The sequence below is a fragment of the Dromaius novaehollandiae genome, chromosome 1 (genome assembly GCF_036370855.1).
Source record: "Dromaius novaehollandiae isolate bDroNov1 chromosome 1, bDroNov1.hap1, whole genome shotgun sequence".
NCBI classification, from domain to species: domain Eukaryota; kingdom Metazoa; phylum Chordata; class Aves; order Casuariiformes; family Dromaiidae; genus Dromaius; species Dromaius novaehollandiae.
In genome coordinates, this window is record NC_088098.1 from 160,998,520 (window position 1) to 161,010,793 (window position 12,274).

Sequence of the window (12,274 nt, forward strand, 5' to 3'; positions counted from 1 at the left end):
TATTTAAAATGCACTCATTTGTATCTTTGATTTCACTATCCTCATCCTAATTTCTCAACTCTCCAAGTTTGTTGTAACAACTAACATCAGAAGGTACACTGCAAGTTTTTCGGATGAGTAGCAGCCTCCAACACCGTATATGAACACTGGCAAGCACCGTTGTGGCCTGAAGAGAAAAAGGTGCGAATAAACAAACAAGGCAGGTGGAGTTTAAACTCCATTAAGACAAAGGTATATTATTTTGGTATAGCTTTTCTTCCACATTGACTCTTAATGTTTAGAATTCTCTGTAAGAAGTCTACAGGGATAATAAATTCATCACATTTAGATCTCTTCTTAAAAATAATTTCTGCTATAATGCTCACCTATTCACGATCAGTAGACTGTACTGCTCACTACATTATTTTAGAGGAAACTTCAGAACCTTAAAACTTGAACCAGATTCTACTTCTCAATATTGCACAGCTTGTGGAAATATATGTTTCTGAACTTTGCTGCATGCAGCCTGCTAAGAATTCAAGTGCCTAGTGAACCAGACCTCCCCCAAAGTGCCCAGTTCTCTGTCAAATCAACAGGGAGAAGTGCTTTTGAGGCCTCCAAAGGCCACAGTAGGAGAAACTGCCTGCCTAAGACAAGCAACATATACGGACCAGCAAAGAATTTAGGTGATTACTTTAAGAGTGTTCGGTTTTAAAACACCTAAAATTTAGGCACAAGTTACCTAACATTACTTGATTTAGGTACAAGGTACTTAATACCAAGCAAGCAGTTTCTAAAAAATTTGCTTTGCAGTTTCCCTCAAGAGGAAAATGGAAATACTAAATATGTTAGCCAGACAGGTAGATATATATTTATCATTAGTCACTTCTAGACCCATACCAAATAGAGCCTACACCAAGATTCTCTGAGTATCTTAGCTCAGCTACTATCACTATCCACAAAGTTCATACACAACACCAATACTGAAAATAACCTGTTCCAAAACCAGTGATGCCAAGATTTTACCGTTTGCACTAATATACAGAGACAGTTGTCAAAACAACAAATCTGAGGGAGTATTTATGGCTCACTGGTTGCAATGACATTTCTCAACGCCTCATCTTGAGGTTCTTTTATGTCACCAAGACATTTACACTCACTGATAGGAAACGCTACAGACGCTGGAGTTCCTGAAGAGGAGGAACTGAGGAATTTCCTGGATAGGTAGTAGGCAGCTAGCCAAGAGATGTTTTCACTGCACTTCCTGGTATCAGAGCACCGATAAGAATGAACGTAGTGGGTTTTTGGCTGAATCTGGCTGAATTCTACATCATACTCCATGGCAATAACCAATAGGATTTAGCAGCTTACAGCAACTTCGTATTTCTTATATATGAGGTAAAATCTCAACTCAGACACAGCTTAGTAGATCTGCTTCACTGGTGACATGAGATTCCTTATAACCCTTCTGGCATGGCCCTGCTTCATATTGCATTTGACTGGAAGTGACCTCATGAATCTGGCTGCTGGCCATCAAAGGAAAGAGTGTCTTGTTCTCCAGCAGGGATTATTTTTGTTCGGTCCTGTCTTGCTGAGCTTTGTCAAGTGTATCTCCAAACAGGATGCATGCCTCTTGAAAGGCATGACTATGATCACTGCTTTGCCTGCGTTTCAAAGTGCCACAGAGTCATATAATTCCTCTTTCTGCAACACTGGTGGTCAGGAGGGCAAGGTCCAGAGCTGAACTTAATACCAAAGTATGCTGCAAGTTGTACTTCTCTCCTGGAATTGCTGTATTCTTTTGCACAGGGACATTTTTCAGCTTTCCTAATCAACTGTCTGTGGCTTTGTAACTGTAACCTACAGTTACATTGACTAAGACGGTTGACTAAGATGGATATATAAGTCAGCTCGTGAGAATCCTACTTTTTGTTGTTTTCACTAAAATCAACTTCCTTTCAAGCAAATGATTCTGTAGCACTAGACTCACTCCATTCTAATGTGATAAAAAGTTTCTTCATACTGGTAAAGACTACAAAGTACAATCTGGGGAAAACTTCTTGGATCTGGAAAGGAAGTTTATCAAGTCTGTGAACTGCTTTAGAAGTGGAGAGGTTTCCATCAGGATAAGAAAGGGGTTTTTTGTTTTTTTTAAATGCCTGAGAAGTCTGAGTGCATGGGAAATAATCTCTTTGTTGTTGGGCAAAGTTACTTCCTTAACTGAAAACTCTTCTAACGCCTTCAAAGAGGAGACATCTGGACTTCTGAATATATTTTCCACTAGTTGATGGAAAACACCCAAAATTCTGGATATTTCCAGAAATTTATAACTTTCAAAATTCTACCTACTGGGCTGAAATATGACATTTTTATTTAGACAAAAAATATTAAAAGAAAAAATAATGCAATCTTTACCATCGTAAAAGATGTAAAACATTTAAGAGTGGCATTTCAGGCTGAATTGCTCATCAGCTTTCCCCAGATTCAAAATCTACACAGCATTTCTTTTGTAGGGTTTCACACACACCCCTTCTTCTCCCCCTTTTGACAAACGAAGTCTCATCACAGAAATTACTTTCTTTATGCATGGAGATCACTGGCTGCAGGAAGAAACAAAATTTTAGCAGCAAAATGATTACTAGGTGAACATGAAGAAGGGCCACAGAGAGCTATGCACTGTTTTCCCTTGCAAGGAGTATCTCACACAAGGAAAGAGCAAAGGGAAGGGAAAAGGCTCTGCCGACAGGACGGAGGGTGGAGAAGGGCATCCTGAACTCCTTCAATACGGAAACAGGCAGCTCTGAACTGCCTTTTACAGGGAAGCTTCATGAGCAATAGGGGCATTAAGAGTACAGTGATGGCCTGGCTCTAAGACATAAAGGCACTTCTATAAAGTATTTGAGCTATAAAAATATTTAAATGGTATGACAAGCAAAAGAGGAGTGTCTCAATTTTTTTTTTAATCTCAGTCACTTTTTTTTAACTATAGATGATGTCACTTTTTTACAGTCTCATAATTTATTTCATACATAGCACAGTGTCTTATGTCCCTTTTACCCCCAGCTGTCACGACAGAAAGAGAGAGATATTTTATAATAATGCAGCAATTATAGCTCTTGCCTTCTTTCCAAGTTTTCAGTGAGGGAAGCAGACAACTGATAAAATTTTTACATTGACACACACTTACTGTGCTCGTGGAAAACAGACACTAGTTAAACTATTATCTATTCTAGTCAAAAACAAATAAGGAAAGAAAACAGACATTCACAAAAGCAAGTCAAGTAATAGCTCTGCCCCAGCCTATCCATTTTGATTGTCACCAACCAATCGGATAGAAGGAACTCAATAAAACTACAATTTTCTGCAGTTTGTGGCAAATAAACTCCTCTCTCCCGATTACTGTTGATGATGTAATGAGCTATGATAAATGTCACCAGCTCCTAAAGGGTCATGAAATTGAGTATAGATTTCTTTACTTCCAATTCAAAATGCGAGTTCTAGCTCTGGGAGAAAAAAACTTACAAATTCTTTTACTTCTGATATTTTTGCTGCATAACACTTCAGGTAAATACAGAGAAATCCCAAACTATCATAACATTCCCCAATTATGAAAGATTATAAGCATTTGAAAACCACATTCTAAGACATGCTGTAAAGCTGTTTCTCAGTTGTGCAATTACCTATTCAGCAGTTAAATAAAAGTGAAATATTGACTTAAAACAATGTTAATGGTCAAAGAATCATTAAGAAATCCTTCATCATAACTTTCACGGCAGGTGGCCTGTAAAATGATCAAGAATAATGTGCTGGATTCTGTAGCCACCAAGGTCAGTTTCTGCATACAAATCCTTGCAGGGGGAAAAAAAAAGACCTTCAGAAAGTGGGCCATTCATCTGAACCAAGTTCAGAGAATTTCCAGCACTGTGAAAAGATATGTTATGCAAGCACATAGATGTATTCAGTGGGGGTAGACTGAACCAGCTACATGGAGACTACAAAGGAGCCCTCCCATGGCTCATGAATAAGTCGAGGAAATGATCAGAAAAAAATGGAGAGATGTTTAGACAGATGGCCCACTTAAAATGCCTGGGACAGGGCATAAGCAATTTTAATGAAACTTTAGATCTACCATATAAATTGTTTCTTATTTTCTCCCCACTCCCCCCGAAAAAAACTCAAGAAAGGCAAGTAGAAATTTAACTCAAACAAGAGTCTATCTTAGGATGTAAAAAAAGGAAAAAGGGAAGTAAATCTCACCCTTTTGAGCATTATTGGTTTAATAAGTTCACATATAAAGAAATATCCTTCAGAGAACCTTTAACTATCAGATGAATATAAAAGCAGGGAACAGATAGATTAAAAGAATTCTAAACAGAAGTGTGCTGCCAAACAAAACACAAATCTAAGCTTACTATCTGAGTGAGTACTTTCAACACTTTCCAACATAAAAGTTCATCGCTGCACAGAAAAGATAAAAGCAGCACTTTCACAGGATTATTTTAAGAACTAAAAATTATGTGAAAGGAACCTAAGAATCTGGAAATATTTTATTCAGCAATTTGAAATATTTTCTACATGCATTCACACACATTTTCTATACATATTCAGACTGCTTCACCTATACATATCACACACGCACTTTTCCTTTTTTCCTTCATACACTTTATGTATGCATATGTATACATATATTCCTTTCACCAAGACTATGAAAATATACCATCATTATAGTAAATTATAGTTCTACATATATCATACAAAAACAAAAACCTCTACTGGCCTGTGTGCCAGCTGATCAGACAAAGGCTGAAAGAATTACTCAATGATTCTGTCAAAATAGTTTTTATATTAAATTTGCTTGCATATTGAATTTATATCAATAATACACACACATATTTATAGCCATGTACTAAATCTGAATTGTGACCACTGGAAAAAATTAAACAACATGGAAGGTAAACTATATAACAAAAAGCACTGCTTAAAAAGGATGCTATGGAGTGAACTGTGCTTTCATTCAAAACATACTACATTTGGATACTTCCTTTTCCTTTAATAGCAGCCTTTTGGGGGATTTGCTTTGACATAAAGGCCTGCAATCCACCGGCCAATGAAAAACTCCAGTGCCTTTAATGACCTCTAGATCAAGCCTAAATGATGAAATAGATAAAGCTAGATCCTATAAAATATTTACATGCTTAAAGCAAATTTAGGCTGAATTTAGCTATCCAGATCTAAATCTGTGGCCCAACCCATCTCCCATTTAACTAACAAGAAACCCTGCAGACAACCTGAGCTCCTCCTAGCTCACCCTCTTCCACTCCGAAGTTCAGTTCTGTGAGCGAGAGCAGGCTTCGGGTCCCATGCACAGTCACCCCAACCTCACTGCTCTGCAACTGCCTTGCTGCTCAGCCTGGCAGGGCTCCAGGAACTAGGGGCTCCTTTGCCAAAGTTGTCTCCATGGCCTTAAGGAGAAGGTAAGCACTCTGAGCACACAGGCAAACAAACATCAACAATTTTGAGCCTCTTGAAAAATCTCTTAAGGCCCTCTTCATTTTTAAAGCTGTCAGGAAGGAGAAGTAGGGTTGCTGCTATTGCCCATCCTGTTATAACAAATTGGTGGCTGTAGCACATGCACCCAGAGAATGAAAGATCTGGGTTATCGGTCCCCTTCAGCCTGTGAGGGTTTGGGCCTCTCTCTCTCATCTCTCAGGAGAAAGGGCCTGTGCCCAGAGGCAGGCGTTAGGGGACTCACCATCCTGCCTGCTGATGGTTGGAAGGAATGAGAGATTAATGGAGGCACGGAGAACACAGCTTTGTAGCCTGATGATGCATCCTATGGGAGGAAGAGTTCTGGTATTTGGTTCTACTCCAGGAAATTTTTATGCACTCTGCATTTAACACACTGGGTAAAACACAAAGCAATTCTGAGAGCTGAAAGCAAAACCCAAGACCACTCCATTCCACAGGAAGGTCAGACTGCCCAGTCCTTCAGCGGATGCCAGCATACCCTGGAAATTACAAATAAATAAATGTAAAACATGATATCTGAAGCTCATTTCCTCCTATGACGTGTCAGGGCTTACTTCAGCATTTGATTTCTCTTGGAAGAAAGAAATATTGCAAGCATTAACGCTGGATAAGAGATGCTGCTCTTTGTCTCACTGCAAGCATTTCCGAGATGGGAAGCAAAGAAGCTTCAAATCATGAGTTCACAATTACAGAGAAAAGACATTTATTTTCCATATAATTTACAAGTCTGATTCTGTTCTGTTCTTTCAAACTCTTTCCTGAATCAGCAAAACTGTTTATCAAAGTAAGAACTACCCACATGCAGGTGTTTTTAATCACATCAGCCAACAATATTGACTTATGCTGATAATTGTTTTAGAAAAAAGAAAAATCTGTTGGTCATCAAAAAAAGGGGTTCAGGCTATTCCTTCTCCATTTAAGTATTTTATTTCACAACTGTCTCTCTCTCTAACACTTGCTGTTGCACCCTCTATTTTTAGTAATGGCTTGGTTTTGTGCAAGTTTGAAAAAACAACATTGATAATAATAACAAACTATCCACAAAAGGGAGAGGACAAACCCTATACAAATTTTGCGGTGTTTCTTGAATAAGGAAATTTATCAATTTGCTTATGATGCAGATATTTAGGAATAATCTTAAAATAATTATCCTACTTTCTTTAAATGTTCAAAGAGCTTCAGACACAAATTACAGTGAAGCAGTAGAGAAGGTGGCAGCTTTCTTGTTAACATCATTCAGGAGCAATTACACCCTCCCATATATATATATATATGTGATATGATGGTGTTGGGATGTAAATGTTGAGTAGCCAGCTCCTGCACTTCCATTCAGACAATGGCTGTGCCCACCAATAATGTTCTGTTTTTCACTTTGTATTAAGTTTAGATTATTACAGGTTTCCTATGTATGTTAAAAACAGACAGAAAGCAATCTCTAAACTACTATTACGAAAATGGAGGTGAAATGATGAAGAAGTACATATTAATAAACTTGATAACACAGGAGTCGTTCAATTTTATATTTACCCATAAGACAACTTTGCACACTTGATAATTTTTTTAAACACCTAGGCAAACTCCCTGTTCAGTTTGTTTTAATCATCTAAAGTGAAATCTGTCTGATTTTTAACCTACTAATCTCAAATGAATTGCCACTAACTGCTGTAAAATTGAATTCAAAACACATTCACAACTTTAATCTGTCGCTCCTTTGTTCTGAATTCAAAATTTCAGTTATTCTCCTATTTTAAGACCAGGAGTTCTGGAGAGTAACAAAGTAATCAAGACAGTACGCAATGGGTGTGAGAACGTTAGTGTTTCAGTTCAGTTCTGGAGTAGCTTTTGAAGCAACATCGCGATCATCTCCACTGACTGCTTTGCCGAACAGCCTCAGGACACAGAATGCAAGTGAGACAGAAGACACGCTCCAGAACTGCACCTAACACACTCCAGCCACAAACAGGCATTTGGTGCACAGGACTAAGCTAAAGTCCGATATACCAAGTGAGAATATCAGCTCCTCAGCACCAACTGTTTCACTCAAGAGATCCACCCATACTGGTGCACACCCCAAAGACAGCTATATTAAATACTGTTGTAATTAAAAATGAAGAATCTTTTACTTATATAAAGAGATCTTGATCCTAATCTCTGCAACTGCACTCCTTCAAAACCATAAACTCAGTGTTTAGTTTAGCTCAGTAAATGTGGTATGAGACCACAGTGTAAAAGATAAACAAAAACCTGATACTTAAATTCAGACTCAAAAATCTTTATTAAGTTGCCCCAGTAAAAGAAATTACTTAGTGCTTAGCTCCTGCCAGCTTCTCTCAGTTGAAAGCAATGAGAACATTTGACAGTGCAGTACTTTTGAAAAAAACATATTACCAATTTGGAGAACCAAATGTATACACTGGAATCAAATTTAAAACTTCCATTTTGAAAAAAAACTTGGCCTGATGTTCCAGTGCTTTATTTACCCTGTTATATAATAATATCATCTTGCACATATTACTCCATCTGCAACCACCAGTAATTTACAAGCTTAATCTGGAAAAAACGCATTAAGCTATCTTTTTCATATTCAGAGATACACATCTGCACCCATGGACTGACTGCCATATCAGCCATTTAAAGGCAGTAACATCTGACTGAAATGCAGCATTTCATCAACGTACAGAATAAACTTTACAACAGCAGAAGACCCAATACAATGAAACCTGTCAGCACATGCTTGACTTACTAAATCAAGAACTAGATTAAGAGTGAGAGATATTACTGTCAAGGGAAAGGGAAGTCATCACAAGGCTGTCTCTGAGGAAATTTGGCAACAACACCGGGAGTAAGAACATCAGCCTTCTAAAAGGCCCACAGGGAATACAGTATGCAAGCTAATGAGAAATACTAAATTATATTACACTAACAAAAAACGAAACCTGTCTCAGAGCCAAGATGAAAATACTTTCTACAGAATACTCCTCCACACTTCATTTTGAGGTTATTATTAAGAACTACGTATTGAATGCTACCCTTCCTGTGTTTAATAGTTTTATTTAGGTGTCTCATCTAAGATTTACGATAGTCTGCAAGATTGACAGAGTTACTTTCGATCTATCAGTCCACTCCGGACTGACCAGTTAATACTGCCAGAAATACGGAATAGTTGTCTTTCTGCCACACTTCACAACACCTGTATGTGACTTACTGTCTCTGAAGCCTGTCACAAATGCAGTATCCTGAAGGTTATTATTTAAAATTCTGCTAATTTTTTTATGCATCTTGGGAAGCATAACACTTGCAGCAGACATCAGCAGGGTTTCAAAGTAATGTGACAGCTCACCCCATCACATAGAGATCAGCACTTCCAGTATACTTGGTTGCAGCTGAGCCAGAGGAGTGCATCCAAGAGCTTAACCAACTCATGCCAATGAGCTCACTTTATAACGGAACTGTACTGATCACATATGCTCTACCATGATTTCTTCTCTATACAAGGCTTAATTCAGTAAATACATAGGATGTACATTCAGGATGGTGTATAACCCCAGAAAAGGATGGTTAGATTTTCCCTCACTAGCCATCCTATATGCCACAGCATAGGAAACAGAAGCTGACCTTGAAAAGTTATTAATTTGCAACAACAGATTATTCTCTAGACACAGGCTAGCTTTTCATAAAGATGCTTCTTTACTGCATACACAAGAATCGGTGCTGGGCGGACAACAGTGCAAACAAACATCAATGACGCATGTACCAAACCACAGACAAATCAGAGCACTGGGTAAGTTTCAGAGAGGCAACATAGTAGTCACTCTCTCTCCCTAACATGTAAAAAATGTGATGTTTCACAGATTTTAAAGCGTTGTCCTCCATTTCTTCCACACGAGATTACTGTGGAACAAATTCATAACACTAATTCTGCTAAATTAAAGAGAAGAGCAGCAGAGGCAAAACAAAACAAAACAAAAAAAAACAAATTAAATTACATTAGATAACATAAAACGTGCATCTTCAGTAAGTATTAATTCTCCATGTCTAGTCTATTACAGCACAAAACAGAGCTCCAATGACTCACATTACCTTCAGCAGATCTTTTACTGCACCTTTACCTTACAGCTAGAGTTCACACCATTGAGCTTTAGCCATCAAGGCTCACCATATTTTCCCTTTATAACCAATGGAAAGAGAAAGGTATCTCTCCACAGTGAGTCAGACCTCAAAAAGGCTGAACTACCTTTTGAAGACACTTCTATTATATTACTTAGTCAATATGAATCTGGGCCACAGAAACCCAGCCTCAAGTTGTTACTAACAAAAATCACACGTATTCAGAAGAAACCAGACCTTTGCTTTCACTCCATGTATTTCACACATTTTGCCCATTAACTTTTCTGCAAGCTAAACTTCAAGTAGAGAAACTAGTCTGTGTGGGAGGGACAGACCCAAAGAGCAGCAGTAACACTACTGCACATAATGATTAAGATGAAGTTGGTCTTTTGTTTAGATTTCTCTCTCTGGCTTATTTGGGGGGAATAATAATGGATATAGCATAGCAACATTAAAAAAGGTCTACCGGGTAAAAATATCGTCCATCTAGTCCAGCATTTTGTAACAAACAGCAGATAACCAAAGAGGGTATAGGGATAGGGCAAGAATCTAGTCACACTTCTACTAAATACTTGCCCAGAAGTTCCCTCTTCTTCCTCGCCTTTATCCAATACAATTTAGCTCTAAATCTATTCAAAGCAGTTTGGTAATCCACAAATCAAAGAAATATTTTCTTAAACGTAAAACACATTTTTCTACATGCTATATATAATATATATATGTAGGCATATGTGCCATGTATGTACGTTTCTTTATGCTATATGCAACATTTTTCTTTAAGCATGATTTCTTACACACCCAATTATTATATAATTAAAATGATTACACATACTGTTTAAAGAGACAATATTGTTCCCTCTTTCTTGGTAAGCTGATATGTAAAACTGAATTTTTCTCTGAATGTTCCCGTTCCAAAAACAACCAAGAGCAAACAAGTTTACGGTCAGGAGGACGCTCAAAAAGAACGCCAAACTGTTCCTCCTGAAACAGAAAAAACAGACACATTTTGGACAGGACATGTAAAACAAATTAGTTGCACAAAACATGACTTGGTATACACTACACCTAACTGATTTTGATCCAGTGTCTGTAACTATGCCCATTAGAATAGGAATTCCTGGACATTCAGATGAAAAACTAAGTAATCAGTAAAGAAAGAAATGAATAACTAGAGTATTTTCAACATGCACATCCAGAAGTAGTGTCTGGCAGATGAGAGAGGATATCTTAGGGAGATATTCAGAAACAATTCTCAACTCCTTCAACTCCAGCCTACTTTGTGCGCTCCCACTCCTGCTGATAGAAACCATACACAATGACAGGCTTGTTCTCTCTAGAGAACTCAAGGAGACTTCCCAAAGTCTTCTTGTCCATATTCAACATAATTTCCTCTAAAAGGCAAATAACTGCAGCCCTTTTCTGTGTGAGAGGAGCTGTCCCTGTCCCTGAAGAGCTGTGTTCCATGCTTGGTGCACCACAAACATGACAATTCCTCACCACAATCCAACTCTTGAAAATGGTGGACAGCAAAAGGCCACCAGCTCGCACCACTTTCCTCGTCTAGAACAGTTAGGGCTGGGTGCTGCCAGAAGAGGATCCACTTTATAGCAGGTCAATTGCAGTGTCTGGAAGAAAAATGGGTGGCCTGGCGAAAACCACTACTGTTTCATCAAGGTGTATCAGATCATCATTCGTGGCAGACAGAGGAGCCTTAAAAACACATACCACAAGACTGTGGTAAAGACAGAAGTTAAAAACCTAGAAGGGATACCAGTACCATGTACAGGGAGCACACTCTCCTTCAAACTAAAATTTTAAGCAAACCTCTGAGGATATTTGGAGACCCTTTAAATCTGGAATTCAATAGGCAAATAAATGATGCCATAAGAAGCAAGTCATTATCAGCAATTACTTGCATCATTGCACCATACCACTCCTAGATCAAGACCAATTTTACTAACCACCACAGAGAGACAGAATAAAGACCTGCCATCACCATCTCCTTTCTAAGTCAATGGATGAACATCCCTGGTTTCAAAGAAACCAGGCCCTACCTTGTTCTTTCCTGCCCAGTCTTTCTCAGGCTACAGGCTTTGAAGGAGCCATTGTACCAGGGTATGAAGAGCAAAACATACACCATCTAATGTGGGGGGGGGAAAAAAGGGTTTCCTCAAATACATTCAGCTGATTGCTGATTTGACCTGTGCAAGGTCAGGTAAGAGATCCAAGTCCCAGATATTGAACAGAGAAACAATTAACAAAGTTGCCTCTCAAATACTTCCTCCATTAGAATTAGACAAATATGCGTTGTCACAGACCAACAAATGGGCATGTGATTCTACTTACGAAAATAAATATAAGGCAATGATGAATGTTCTTTTCAGGATTCTCTCTTGGTAACACATATACTAGAAACTGTCTTATCGAGAAAGTGAAGAAAGAGCTCTTAAGACTTCTGGGGGGAAAGGAGGGAAAGGTGGGACTCATTTTCTCCTGAAAAATGTTTCTTCAACATTTTCATTTAAACACACACATTAGAATTGTGCAGAAGTGACCTGACTCTCTAAAAGTGAAAATAAAGAAGCTTTAGTTCAGTCTTATACATTTGCACTTTTAATCTTACTCTTAAACAAGACTGAATTGAGCATAACTGCATTGA

The 12,274-nt window shown here is 38.2% G+C and overlaps 1 protein-coding gene across 5 annotated transcripts in view; it reads right to left on the bottom strand.

The window, feature by feature from the left end:
• The window catches only part of PCCA (propionyl-CoA carboxylase subunit alpha), a 313,606-nt gene that overhangs the window by 114,312 nt on the left and 187,020 nt on the right, over positions 1-12,274 (bottom strand). The window lies entirely within an intron of this gene.